Source organism: Amblyomma mixtum, chromosome 4 (genome assembly GCF_055824585.1).
Source record: "Amblyomma mixtum isolate Tamu chromosome 4, ASM5582458v1, whole genome shotgun sequence".
NCBI classification, from domain to species: Eukaryota; Metazoa; Arthropoda; class Arachnida; order Ixodida; family Ixodidae; genus Amblyomma; species Amblyomma mixtum.
In genome coordinates this window covers 98,930,753-98,946,047 of record NC_143015.1, presented here as the reverse complement: position 1 = coordinate 98,946,047, position 15,295 = coordinate 98,930,753, and the positions used below count along the sequence as shown (strand labels likewise).

At 45.7% G+C, this 15,295-nt stretch overlaps 1 long non-coding RNA gene across 2 annotated transcripts; it reads left to right on the top strand.

Annotated features, from left to right (window-relative positions):
- Positions 1 to 2,350: 2,350 nt before the first annotated feature.
- On the top strand, positions 2,351 to 14,960 carry LOC149347575 (uncharacterized). Of its 2 annotated transcripts, none has more exons than XR_016292147.1 (4): positions 2,351 to 2,432; positions 3,955 to 4,021; positions 4,859 to 4,946; positions 14,633 to 14,960. It is a non-coding gene; the product is annotated as an uncharacterized LOC149347575 (long non-coding RNA). The 2 variants fall into 2 exon arrangements; XR_016292146.1 differs by lacking the exon at positions 14,633 to 14,960 and adding an exon at positions 5,716 to 5,792.
- Positions 14,961 to 15,295: the final 335 nt, after the last annotated feature.

Here is a 15,295-nt window from a genome sequence, read left to right as displayed (position 1 = left end):
CTGCCTAACCTGTAGTGCACGGCGATTTCCGCGTACGTTTGCAAACGTTCGTCCATCCCCTGGGGGTCGGGCGGCTCTACAGTTACCCGGAAGTAGAGATCTCGGGCTAACATGTGGGCCGCCTCGTTACCGGGGACAGATGTGTGTGCTGGGACCCAAATTAAGGTGATCTTGCGATCAATTTTGGCTGCGGACAGAATTCGAGCCGTTTCTGGCGAGACCCTGCCCTTTCCGATGTTGCAGATTGCTGTTTTGCTGTCACTAAGAATCAAACTAGCCTTGATTCCAGCGCAAGCAAGCGCCATTGCGACCTCCTCGGCCGTATCTATGTTTCTACTCCTAATGGAGGCGGCAGCGATTGGTGCACCTCGGCCGTCGACTACTGAGGCGACCGCCGCCCCCGACCTGCCACTCACTGCGTCCACGTAGGCAACCTCATTTGCCCTGAAATTTCCGGCCCTTTTAACCAGCGCCTCCGCCCCCTTCTCCCGTCTTTCCCGGTGATGTTCTGGGTGCATGTTGCGGGGGAGGGGGGGAACGATGATATTCTCGCGACATTGTGGCGGTAGGGCGACCTTGTCGCATAGGCCCCTATCTACTTTTCGGCCGACCCACTCTAAGATGGTCCGGCCCGTATTCGTTGTAATCAGTCTTTCGAGCTGGGCGATTCGCACCGCCTCGGCGAGTTCAATCCAAGTATTATGCACCCCCATTTCCAAAAGGAGGTCTGTAGAGGTGGAGATAGGTAGGCCCAGCGCCCTCTTGACGCAACGCCGAATAATTGCGTCGATCTTATCTCTCTCGTTTACCCTAATATCGAGGAATGGCGTGGCATAGCATATTCGGCTAATAATATACGCCTGCGTCAGTTTCAAGAGGCTACTTTCTTTGAGGCCCCTGCCCTTCAGCGCGACCCTCCTGAAGATTCCTGTTACTTGCGCAGCGTAGTTTTTGGGCTTCTTGATCGTTCCTTCATTGTAACCGTCCTCTTGGATAAAAAGTCCGAGGATCCTGATGTGATTAACTTTCGGTACAGCTTTGCCCTCTACCTTAATTTCAAAATTCCAGTCGCGCTTGCACCGGAGCGCTTTCGGATTGTAAACAAAAAGTTCTGATTTCTGCGGCGAACACACAAGGCCCCTTTCGGCCGCGTAGGATACTACAGTGTCTGCCGCTGCCTGCAGCGACATCGCGCTTCGAGTGACGCAACCGGTTGCCTGTCGGACGAGGGTATCATGACGTCACTCTTTTCATCTCGCCGGGAGGGCTTGGCGCGCGCTGATAAAATATCGAAAATAAAAGTGACGACTAGATTTCAGTGTAATCACAATCCGAGAATCTATTTCAGCGTTTTTGTTCAATTTTAAGATTTTGCTTCAGGATTCTTTAGAAAGGTCAGCTTAGAGTAACTTTTGTTATGAATTGAACAAGAAACTACGAATGCCTTTCAGAGGGTTATGTACAATGCATTGCCTCTTCCTGTCGGGAATAATTTTTTTCTGATTAACCAGCTTGGGGGGAGACGTGCTAGATGTTTACAAAATTTTTCATTGTGAACGACCTGCCCCGAGTTCTTCCCCTTCTCCGAACTGATCAGAACTCGCTGCCGAAGAACTTGAATGCAGGTGCAGCACATTAGGGCAGTCCAGCATGTTATAGCCTTATATGCGCATCGCAGTCAGTACCGCGAATGCTCAACAGCCGAGCAACAACGCGTCCTCTGTAAATTTACGGAGGCTTACACTACGGCGTCCCTCACTGCCTTAGTCGCTTTGGGACGTTAAACCCCCCTTCAACCAAACCAATCTGGCTCAAGCCAACAGTTGTACTGCGATATTTATATCCAAGTTAAGGAACCTCACGCGGTCGAAATTAATCCGGGATCTTCTACTGTGATGCCTTTACATTTAATAGCCACGCTAAACCCTACATAATTGCCTCTCATCGCGTTTACAAATTTCAGAGGGTTGAGAGCTAATTTGTTAGCTCGGAGTCAACCAGAACCGGTGAGTTCTGCTGATCAGAAAGGTTATCACAGTTTAAACTGCGCTTGTTGATCATTGGTTTCATCCTGCGAGGCATATCCGCCGGCGGCCATTAGATCTTGCATCAATCTGGCATTGCCACATCTCTGATTCTGCATGCGTCGCTTCACTCTAAGTACCAGCGTCTCCCCTTCGTTGAAGCTGGTAGCTGAGGCCCTGAGGTGACAAGGGAAGTTAGACCTAGTTCTGTTGTCTTTGTTCCACATTTACGAATGTGCTACCACCGCAATCACGCTGCCAATGATAAAATAAAGCCAAATGAATGTTGAGATAAATATTGGATATAGCAATGCAGTTTTGAGAATGGTGTGGTTTTTGCAGCAGTTCCGTTTCCTTAGATGTGGTACCTGGGACAGGGCTGCTCAGGAGACCACACTTCGGCACCTGGTGAGTATGCTGTTATCTGTTGTAGATTACTCGGGCTATTCCCAGTAAATGGAATGTCTGGCCTCAGTGTCTGTGACTCGACTGCTCTTATCTACCTGCGGCACGTTTATTTCCAGCAGTAATAAGGAGTAAGGAGTTGTAGTATCGCAATATCCAATGGCACTTCTTTCGTGGTCATGAAAATTCTCAGTAACACAATGGGACAATCCTATAGGCCAGCCTGACTGACCGTGCCAAGGCGCCACCTAAGTGAGAGGGCGCAGCCTCCGTTTTAAACACATCGGCACCATTCAGTGTACGCCTAGCTTAAAAGACCAAAGTCATGAAATTTATCAGGAGGAAGAAAACTTTATTGCTCACTCCCGAAGCACTTCCCCTGCAACACGTCACCTCACAGGTGGCGTGCTGCGGTGTGTGACGTGGCGTCTTAGCAGGCAGTAGCAGTTCGAAACGCCACCTGTCACGGCAAGAGCGGAGGAATGGACAACCGGAGGTGGATGGATGGCTACCACCATAACACACTACCTGCCAGCGGTGGCAGGTGGCGTTTGAAACGCTGCGCTCACATTTTGCATAAGTGACTATAGTAATCGTCTGCCAATTTTAAGCCGATTTAATTGAGCCACTTTCTATTCAGAAATGTTTGGCGCTTGTCGAATCTCATATTGTCTGAATCTAAACAGACATTATTAGGAACGGCTGTTTATTTAGTTCGATTACGCGGCTACAGCCACGTACCCTTCAGTTCTTGCAGTCATGCTTCATCCATAGCTATATAAGAAGATCGAGTGCAGAGAGAAAGTTCAGCTACATAAGCTTTTAAAATATCGCATGCTCCAAGTTGCCGCCAGTTGAAGTCACCAAGCGCCTTTGGAACGGATATGTTTTGACCAACCCTTTTTTTAAGCAAGTACAGTACAGGACAAACAATACTATATATTTTAATGATACAAGTGTATTATGCGTTCCCCCGGAAAGAATCTCTGACGGGAATGTCGCTGACTTGGCTGTGCTCTCAGCGCACTCTCTTTTTCCGGCTGTTTCTTCCGGCTATTCATTTCTTTCATCAGCCATCCAGACTAGCTGTTGCGAGCAGGGGGTGTCCGTTCAGTGCGTGTAATGATGCTGAACAGAAAATTGCTCTTACAGCCATGGTTTGACGAGGATCGCATAGTAACGGCAAGATTCTATGGTCACCTGGCACCTAGGCAATACTTTAGATTTGAAAAAAAACTCTGATTGTTAGCGCTGCCTTCAACCGGAGCAGAAGCTTGAAGCAAAACTCGGTGCTACGTTCCCTAGTTTTAGCGCATGTAGACTTGCGCCTTTGTGTCTACTGAATTACAATGCGCGCGCAATTTTGGACACTGTTTCCTCAAAGTGACTGCTGTTGCTGTTGTACCCCTGGAGTATGTGTGCAGCCTTTGACTGAAACGCTCGTTTCATTAACCGTGGGAGGTCGTCACTAATAGCATGTAATCACCAGTTTACGCTCCAGCACTTTCTCCTGCTGTTATCGCAGAGCTGGCGTTCCTTCGGACGTGGTACCTGGATACGGGGGGCTACCAGCGCCTGAATCAACTTCATAAGTAAGTCAACCGTTTTTGCTTTTTACACTCAGACAGGCAGTTTTATGAACTGGACGGGAATATCATATAGCGTAGGCGTCTACGTGCCCGATGGTCGGGCCGCTTTATCAAAGCAGCCTACTGGCGAGAAAGCACGATTTCGTGTGCATGCTCCATGCGCAGAGGTTTAGCATGCAAGCGTGATTAGACAACTCAAAAATACATTCTCTCTGTACGAGTAGTTACGCACTGTGCCCCTTTATTGGTACCCGCTAGAGCTGCGGATCACGTCACTGTTTTAATCCAATCCCGTGATATCGCAGTACATCTTCTGTCACCTCCACACACGTCAGAGGTGAAAACTGGCGAAGGGTCTCCAAAGTTTTTCTTCGCATACAGGTGGCAGTGTGCCGAAACGACGACTGCGCATTTCCGGTTGCAAATATGTAGACCTCAGCTTTGGCGCCGTAGAGCTCTGCTCGGGAATTCGTCATAGTCAAATTTTCTTAGGAATGTTACCGATGTGTGTGAAAATGAATGATGCCAAAGCCATGGCCCGCATGTAGAACGTACAGAGAACCTAATTCAAACGACCCAATAAGATGAGCATGCATACAAGTTATTGTTTTTAACGCTTCGTAAGTTCAGTTGTCATAACATGTAGGTAAGCACACGTCATCTGTCCGTGATCATTGGCGTGCATATTTCTTGTGCTTGTGTCATGTAGCTTTGCACTCGGAACCTTTCTCCTTTAGTTTATATCATGACTCCAAGGTGGTTGCTCAGCACTCGATTGCAATGGCTCCACGTTAAAGCTCTGGACATATTTTCGTACCAAAGATGGCGTTGTCCTTCCAGGTGCCTGCAGCAGATTCCCAGCGAAGTCTCTGGAATTGTGACGTGTCAACTCCCAGCCGTTGTGGCTCTCTGCTAGACAAGAACCCTGGTGAGTGAATGCTTGTTAAGGGGACATAGTTATGGTTCCCATTTACAAAGTAGCGTGCTTCAGGGTATAAAAAGAAAGCGGTGAATGCTTTTTTTATTTTTCGAATGATGCCCTGTATTCGACACGGGGAGCGACTAAGGTTTCTCTGTACTGAGAAGGTAGCGACACTGATTCTTTGTCGCCTGTTTGGACACCGACCACCTTGCCGATTGCTGATTGCAAACGCCGCAAATGGCGGTCAAACATGCTTCCGGGAGAATAAAGAACTGCAATCTTTGTAATTATTCTGCAATCCTCGCTTATCACTAAATTCTAAATACAGTGCGAAGTCGTTTATGCAAACTCCTAGGGATCGGCCCTTTTTTACAATCTCGTTGAAGTTTGCACCTTTTCTGGTGCGAACTAAAAAGCACGGCTAACCATGAGAATTACAATCTCGTTCACAATCTCCTGGAAGTTTTCAGATTTTCTGGTGCGAACTAAAAAGCACGGCTAACCGTGAGAATTAACAGTTGGCGTCGACTGAGACTAGTGTCGAAACTGGGCGAGGTTATTCAACATGCTCGAGAAGCAGATGAATGATAGGAGTATTTCCACTCTGTGCAGTCTTACCCTTTGGAAAAAAATATCCACCCTTAATACTGCCTGTCTACCCACACCAACCTGCCCGCCCTATTCCTCTACAACTGACGACTCATAGAAGTAATAGAAATGGAAATTATAGCAATGGCAATATAGTTGCAGCTTCTATTTTTTGCCATTTTTACAGTACTGGCATTTCTTTGGATGTGGTACCTGGGCAAGGGGCGATTCCTGAACAAGACCTGAAATTTCAGCGACTCGGCCTGGAATTCATCGGTGAGTTCCTTCCTATTTCTACTGAGTCGGCGACTGCTAGTGCCGAGAAAAAAAATGTAGAAACATTTTATAATAACGCAACAGCGCCTGCTGGTGTTAAGGAAGAGAGAACTGTTAACGAATTGCAAAGCACCCATAATGCAAAAAATACTAGCTGGAAATAAAATTAATAAGTGCATCGGACTCGCTCTACATCACATCGAGTCAAGTAGAGATGGTAACTACCCAACTGGCTAAGCCGCTCGATGAGACTCAGCGTGAACAGGTCAGTCTCGAGTGAAAAAGAGTACACAGGAAGCTCACAGGTGACGGCAAGAGCGTTTCTCTTAAGTTCCTTAAAAGTGTTTGCCGCCGCGGTGGCTCACTGGTTATGGTGCTCGGCTACTGACCCGAAAGACGCGGGTTCGATCCCGGCCGCGGCAGCTGAATTTCTTTGGAGGAGAAATTCTAGAGGCCCGTGTACTGTGCAATGTCAGTGCACGTTAAAGAACCCCAAGTGGTCGAAATTTCCGGAGCCCTCCACTACGGCGTCTCTCGTATCCTTAGTCGCTTAGGGACGTTAAACCCCATAAACCAGACCAAACCCTTAAAAGGGTGTGACTTTGAGATTCTGTAAAGTTGCACACCAGGCGCCACTGCAACGGCTATTTCATTTAGCTCTCGCGTTCTGTTTACAAACGTGTTTTGTAAGGCGCAAGGCACTTAATGCACAGCGCCGTTTATAACACTGCGTCGGCAGAGATTCCCATTATTTGCTGGTTTTCAAGTCTTGTATCTGCGCTTTGTTTCTCCGCGTTGCCAACGGCTCGGCGTAACAAAGCTGGAAGGGTGGTTACCACCTACAAATCGGATGATCGGTCCCACCTGGCTGACGAGACAGTCCACAAAGGCGCCATATTATGTGATAGCGTAAGGAGCTCTCTTTGGCGAAAAACCACGTGACCGCATTCCATGTCACACTCAGTCGGCTGTGAAATGAAAGAAAACAAAATTGGAAGCGAGTGGGATTCGAGCTCCGCGCTACGAATTTGCATTAGACCACTACGTGATTACCATAAGTTTTTTTGTAATATTTCCATGAGAGACACTGTCTTTTTCCACTCCACACGGAGAACCTAAGGTGATTGCAACCAGTGTTGGTGCCATCGTCGAAGCCTCCCGGGTCGTTTGGAACACTTGCATCGAGTGCGAATAGCTGCAAGCCAGTTCTGCAGGGTTCGCCCCACTACTGCGGCAGGTTGAACAATATTTGACGCAAAAATGTCCTACTTACTCTCCTGCCACTTTGAGCTTTAAAATGTTCGTCGAAAAGAAATTTGCGACCAGGTCAAATTGTAGACAATAGTTATGGTTTGTCCTCAGATTCAGTTGAGAATAAGTCTGGGTACAAACAGTCATATGAGCCTAGGTGAACTCATCCAGCTCGGATTCAAATTCACGTAAAGACGACACTGGGAGCGAAGTACCTTGTCACGTGGTTAGCTCAGAAACAACATAGCTGGGTTTTCAAGCAGAGCTATGTTTTCATCCCCAAATACAACTGAAAACATCTTTGGGTGGAAACGAACCTGAGACTGCAGTTAAAAGTTGGTCTAACAAAACACAATTTTTCTAAGTTCCCAATCTAAGAAATATATTTAGATCCCCCAGCTAGTAATTATAGAGATCATTGTTTTCAATCCCGAAATATCGAAACAACCGGCCTCTGCATCGCATCTTGTTCGCAGTGTGCCGATGGTAACATATATAGCCCAGGACACATGCCTGGTTTTATTTTAATGGGGCTGCAAGCTGCCGGTACAAAGGACACTGCAGTCGGCGGCGCTTCCCACCTCGCCTTCGAATCCGTTTTACCAGATGGCGCTCTCACTCAAGTGATTAGGGCTGCTTTCGTGGACTTACAAGCGGAGGCGCGGGTTGTCGGCACATGTGATGTCACACTACTTTGGGTGCCGCTGCGTTACGATTTCAGATTTGAATGACGGAAAAGTACCTTCGTCGATTTTACGTATTTTCTGATTTAATGAAGAAATTCATGGCTGTTCTTCACTTCATTAAATTGAGTTTTAATGTATTGCGGCTTTGAGAGCACAATTGTGTGTTGGTCCCAAAAATGACGGCAACCTTTCAATGAGCCAACCTGCTGTAGCTTCAGTTCGGAGTTCAAACAGGCGTCTGCAGTGACAACGTTCCCTATGAACAGCCACAAAATAGCCTCGATCCTCTCTCACAGAATTGCGTTCCTTTTGGCAGTAGTAGGCTGGAGCATTGGGATAGCCTCTTTTGACAAGCACAGCCTAACATGTATGGGAGGCCTCACACAAGCAAAAGCACAGCTGGAAGACGCTACTTTCACCGTGGTATTTGAAACATCTTCCTGTGCCTATCGACTCAACGCAGTAACCGCTCTGGAATTAATGCAAGAAACTGAGCTTTCTTCCTTTTGCGCTGATAACAAGCCTTGAATTTCATTATTCAAAACACTCAAATGTTTGCAGGTTGCGGGTTCGTGGAGAACTATGTAATGATTTCTGTGTTGCCTAAATATGCAGTCCACAAGTATTTTTCTTAGTCAATGAGGCTTTCAAGTCCACATCTACTTTCAGGTTATCCGTTCAAATGGTTTCCCTATACGCGGAAAATATTTTGCTCGAACCTAAATTCTGTAATCTTGTCAGTGATTAAGCTGGTTGACTGGTCGGTTTGTTTCTGGGAAGCCTAATCAAGTGCTTATAGTGAAAAAAGTAACAGCTTCTATACTTCTTCCTTAATTTGCGAATTTGAACGGTTGAAACTGTTTCCAGTTTTCTAAACCTCATCTATGCTACAAATAAAATGTAAAGCGTAATTAGCGCTGACAACCGATAATCTATTGTATCGGTTTTCTCAGTTACATAAAACGGCAATGACATGCAGCGATACTGTCTACTAATCACGACCTTACTTGGGAGCCCGCAAGAGAACAACGTCAAGCCATCATGGCTTCCGCATCCAGCGCAGGACTGCACCAGACGCCGACGCAAGAACGTGCTGCTTGCCAGTTGTGTAACCAGAAATATTATTCAAAAGGTGTTAAATGCCGCCGGTAAAAAAAAATAGACCTTAGTGGCGCCATCTGGTTCTTAGAAGAGGATCTATTTTGGTTCAGAAACCAACACTGTTCTAATTTTCACTTCTACATCTTAATATGTAGGTGTGGTGTGTAAATAGCATAGGCGAAAAAAAAGGTGAAAATAGGGGGGAGGGGAATGCAGCACTCAAATTATCAGTGTGTGTTCTGACACGGATACCCCCCCCCCCCCCCAACCCCACCCTCCTTGGCTATGCCCCTGCGGCTTGGTTACTAAGAATACCTACTGCTTCCTTCTTAGTTCTATTCCTTAAGATTTAAATGCAGTGAGTGTTCTTTTGGTATTTAAATGACTTAAAGGGGACTATTTCCAGCGCCCTTGACTGCTGTGCCCTGTGTGCGTTTTTTGTTTGTTTGTTCTGTGATGTCAGACGATCTACCCGCTGCTTCACCTCAAAGATGAATGTTGTTACTGCGGGCACATTGAAGCCTGGCAAACGCCAACCAGCTTGGGCATGTGAATCTCATGCAGAAAATTTTTGTACAGCGTAGTAGACAGAACACGAATTTAGTTTTTTACGAAACATGTAATACACTGTAAATAATGGCAAATGGCGCCGAGCGTATCGCCTGTCTGTCCTAACATTTGTAGGCTTCTTTTTGAGGCCTTCAACTGAAAAATGTTTCTCGCGTCCTGTAAGGATATTTCAGGCGCTAGTCTGTAGCACAACCTAGAACCTTCTGTTTCTTTGGTGGAATGCTTATTTCGACGAACCTGTCCTTCAGCGCACTGGTCTGAAGTTGGTGGGTGAGTTCACTGCTGTTGCCTTATAGAATATGGGATGGTACTCCCACGCAGCACAGGAAATGGGACCAATATTGCAAATGGATGGTTTTATTTGCTCTGGTCCTTTTTGGGACCGACATTTGCCAATATATTCCCAATATTGGGCCGACTGCCTGTGCTGCTTCGGTTACTCCCCGGGCAGATGTGCTACGTTGCAAACTTCGTGCTTGTACTGTTTATCGGTTCATTACGACTGTCTGCTCACGCATTCGCTCCATTGCACTGAAGAAATGCCACTGGGAAGTCATTATTCTTAATTGTTTGGTGGCTTATATGCATTTTAGTCTTCGCAACCGTCGACTGAAAAGCGCATATTTATTCAGAAGTCTTTACTTTCAACCTCAAGCAAAAACCGGGGCTGTTGAACAAGTGATTGAATGTGTTTTGTCTTAGGGGCAAATATAAAGGATAACAAATGCTATTGTCACAGCGTTTATTGCTGTAATATACTGCATTGCATTTAGAGTGTTCTTAAAGAAAATATCAGTATTACAGTAACAGACACAGTTCTTGGCTTTTGTGTGCACAGAACTTTGTCACACAGAACTTTTGTCACACCACTGACCGTGCAGTTCTTGGCACATTCAAATCAAAGCTATTTCAGCCATCATTACAATCTTCTGAAGGGGTTGCGAATGCGATTTCAGTCTTCCTCCTTGCGCAGTGCTCAACTGCGTTATCCTATTCGAGGCGCCATTTTCAAAAAACAGTCCTCCATTAGGTAGACGCCTCTCCTTCCTCCTCGCGAAAAAATTGGCGATCCGGAAAAAAAACTAATTCCTAAAAGAAACCCATGTTTTTTTAAAACTATAACATGTTCCTCTATTCTGCCAGGCGTATTTACATCTTGACGCATGACAGCTTTAGCTGCTTACATGCTATGGAGCTGAACACAACCCATTTGTTCCCTTTTGAGAAGTCAGGTTGTCCTATATCCGGACACCACGTGGCTTCAGTTGAATTTGATGAGATACAAAGCCTCTCGTGCCTGTGAGCAGCTGTTTGTAATACGTCAGTTTCCTTGTAAGACTACTCTGGTGAGGTTGTAATGTTTTTTAAACGCGCACTGAAGAGGAATCTGAACTCGTCTTTTTGCCGCGGGAACTCGATCTACAGGTTCCGAGCATTCTTAGAAACATCGATTTACTGCCCTGTGTGGCCGATTTCCCTAATTAAATCGAATTAACGCCCGGCTTCCGCCTTTTTTTTTTTAATTCTGCCTTCCTCGTACGGTGGGCGGAGTCGACCAACGCGGGGAGTGACTTTCACCCAGTCCCGTGGCGGCTTGCCGCTCTGCCATCGGCGGAGTAATACGTAGTAGTCTGTAGAAGCAAATAATCCGCGCGTATTTTTGTTTCTGCAGGCTTATTTTGCTGTTATATTATCTGCAAATGAAACTATTTATTCACGGAAACGGAAACGGAAACAAAATGGAGCGAAAGCAAAGCCTCTACGGAGCTGGCTGAAAGGCACTCCCCGCGTTGGTCAACTCCGCCCACCGTACGAGGCAGAATTAAAAAACAAAAAGGCGGGAGCCGGGCGTTAATTCGATTTAATTAGGGAAGTCGGCCACACAGGGCAATAAGTCGCCGTTTCTGAGAATGCTAGGAACGTGCAGATTGAGTTCCCGCTGCAAAAAGACGAGTTCAGATTCCTCTTCAGTGGACCTTTAAGGGTTAGTTTGATACAATTGATTTAGGCAGTCATCAGACATATCAGGGGCGAGAAAGTGTACAAAATATGAAGCGAGAAGCAATCCCATAAGCTACAAAAAAAGCATATCACCTGTTTTCAAACCAGCCACTTGAGACCCTGCACTTGTTGCTGTATTCCGCAAAATCAGCAACATGAGTTCCCTCTTAGAAAACTTCTAATCAACTAAAATATGCTGCTTTCCTTTCTTTTTTTTACATCCAGCGATGCGTTGTGGGAACATGATGTACCCCGACATGCCAACCCCTTTCCAGAATTCGCAGCGTGTTTGTTCCACCAAATATTCAAGTACGACCCTCTTCCGTTCACGTAGTAGAGTTCTGTTCTGATTCCACTTATATGGAAGGAAGAACACATGGCTTCACGAAACACCTTCTGTTCTCGTGGCGCTCTCTTTGTAACAAGGTGTGATAATGAAACATTTTGTGAAGGAGCTGTAAGTGTCTCAAAGTTTCTCTATACTGGCTTTTCGCGTTGTTATTCGGAAACTCAGATCCGCTGTTCTGTATCTACACGGGGTGTAAGCTGAAGAGCAAACTGCTGGAGCTAAGTGACTGACTGCGCCTGCAACACACCTGTACTTTCCCAGTATTTGCACTAAGCGCAGAAGTGATGAGTGATTTGAAAGGCTTATGACCCTTGTGAATGTTTTCTAACTTAATGTAAACTAACTGGCCACATGCTCACAGGCCTGAAATCCAAACAAGCACCTGCAGACACCGTCTGCGATAGAGAACACATTATGTGTGATGGTCGCCATCGAATGATTTCTGCACTGCAACATTTTCAGAAAAACATTAGAGTGAAAAAATTCGACATTGATTTTCTTTTCAGGAAGCCTGCCGTTCTTAACTGTGCTTCCTCCACAACCGCACAGTTGCAAAAACTAGAATTCTCTTTCCCAGAATGAGCGCGGCAGCAGATGACTCCGTTGAAGCGGTGTACTGTTCATATGTTTTAAACATCAAGGCCCACCTTTCCAGTGTCCTATCTTTGTGGGAAGCAACGGGCTGCTGGGAAAGACGATATGTTTAGGCATTAATGGGACTGTAGCAACTGTTCTATTTGGTCTCAGGGAATTGTTAACGCTGTATAAGGCTGAACATATCGAACACGCATCGTTTCCTGCCAAGCTCCGTTCCAGCGAGCCTCCTTGTGGTGTATATAAGGTACCGGGTCTCCTTGGTTATTTTTATTGTTGATTATTTTACAGATGCAGTCCGTTTCGAATGAGTACAACACTCATTAGCGGCCTCATGCCATGGATGCATGTATTTCTGGCGTGACACTTTCCTGAAGTAATCAGTGAATGCCTTTTGTAGTGATAAAAGATATGGCGGCCGATTTAAGTCTCCAGACAATAAAACCACTTCCAGCTTTTCCGAAGTATGTTTCTATATATTCGTCCTCTAAGGCGAGGCACTTTCTCCAGCGGTGCTGAGAAACCTTTTCACCGAAACTCTCCAACTGCTATCCTAATTTTGGAAAAAAGGTTAGGAGGGGGCAACATCTGGCAGATCGTAAAAGTGAGGAACAAGCTGGAACTACCAGGCACTTGCTGAGGTGTGCGCTGGAACGCTGCCCTGACGGTAAAAGCTTCCCCTGGTCCGCGTTCCTGGTTTCCTTTCTCGCACTATTTATTTTAGACGCTTCAGAAGTTCGCAGTAATCGAATCTGGGAATGTTGTAACTCAAGTAACACTTGTTGCTGGGCTAGTTGGTGCATTATTCTTCGTACAAAAGTTAGCGCAAAACACGATAGCGCGTTGTCCTGTCCACCTTTCTTGTGAGTGTCGTGTTTTGCGCTAACTTTTGTACGAAGAAATGTTGTAACCTTTCGCATGACACTCAGTGCGCAACATATCCTTGCCATTCCATAAAACTTGATACCGTCTCTCTAACTGATGGTACAGAGATGAACCGATATTCTCCCATGATAAGTAATCGAGCAAGCAAATTTCTGCTCAGGAGTGACGAGACGTGGAACCCATTGAGAAGAAATTTTTCAGAAGCTAATATCCCTGGATATATTATAGTATGCATGCTCTCTCCTGTGTAATTCCCAGCCATTCTGCTACATGGTGCGTAGGCAATTGCCGAGCGTGCGTTGTCGTATCCAGGGGGAGTCGAACACCTTCGTTGGTGGTGCCAGTCAATGGTTCGGCTCATCGTCTGAGCTCTCACTGCCACACTTTAGATCTTGCACCCATTGTTTCGCCATGTGTGTAGGGGAATTGTCATGTAATGTCATGACAGTCCTGAATTTTAAGATGGCGACATGTCCTTCTTACCATGGTATTTTATTACAGTGCAGTGTTCCAGTTTGTCCAATTTCTTCATGCTTAAAAGCTAGCTCATGTAAAATACAGGCAAAAATATAACAATATTAGAAATACGGAAATAGTAAATGCTACGGAAAACGGAGTATGCTGTGAAACTTTTATATTTCTAGTCACCACCTTGCTCGTTTAGCCCCAAAACTCTGTCACCCAGTGTATTTGATGTAAAAGTAATGCGTATTGGTTTAATAGCACTAGTATGCTGATTGCACTTCCGGTACCGTGCAAATGAGGGCAACATTAAGATGTAACGCAAAACAAGTGCCTGTAGTTAAAACCAGCAAACAGCAACCGCATGGGAACAACACATAGGAGATATTCACATAAGGTCACGGGCGCCATTTTGGCCTCCAACGTGCTGCTTCAGCAATGCAGGCCGGAGGAGCGGGAGATAAGCCAATCAGACATGCGCTGTAGTTTTTCACTGTGTTTCATCGATGCCAAAATGGCGACTACTGTGGCTTGATTTTCATAGAGATCTGGCATCACACCAAGAGGGTCATTTTGTTCCCCATGTCGTTACACTTGTGTTAAGCGTTGTCTTTCGTGTGTAAACCGGTTATTAGTTGTCATGTCAGTACTCTAATCGTTTGTCAGGGACATCGTAAGCCAGTAGAAACGGGAGACACTTCGTGACCACACTGAGCACTGGCGCCACCTTCATGCTTAATCTTTGATGTCAGTCCACAAGCTTAATCGTCGCAATTTTTTTATGCAGCGTATACAGGGTTGCATTACGGTGGTTGTACCTAAATAAATGCAAAAGTTGATACAACTTCTACGTGTTGATAGAAAAACTGTTTCTATAATAACCATTGATTTTTTGCAGGTAACTAATAAATTCTTTTCACTGCATGCAGCTAACGGATCACAAGGAGAAGCAACGGTTCCTCATGGAGTTACAAAGGGTGCAGGCTGTCTAATATCCACTGAAGGGTTACTCAATGTTTACGGAGATAACACCGTGGGCAAGAACAACGTGCTTAGATGGATTAAGAAGTTTCAACACGGAATATCAGCATTGAAGACAAACCACGCAGTGAGACATCTGTGCGTGACACGGATTGTCAGCGAGTAGACAAAATGATGCTGGTCAAATGCACCAACTGTGATAGTCTACACTGAGTAGTACTTTTGTATTGAGAAACAGTTGCTCTACAAACAAATAGAATTTGAACAACGTATGTCAGTTAATAAAAATATACAAATTTTGCAAGTTTCAGTACAATCCCTATTTTTGCTGGAATATGGAAATGCTACATGTCCAGCAACCATTTCATGGCCCCTATAACCCATCCTTCGCCGGACTGCTGTACTGAGTGCGAATACCGTGTCCCCTTCTTTCATCGGCCATCTTAGGCTCGCGCTCCGGAGAAACCTAGCGGATGGTTGTCTGCACACACTGGGCTTGGAGCAGAGGGCCCCGATAAGATTTGCATAAAAATATACGGTGCACATTCAGTGATGGACACAACTTCATGTACTATCGCGATCAGAAGTTTACAGGACACGAGTGGGCGTAA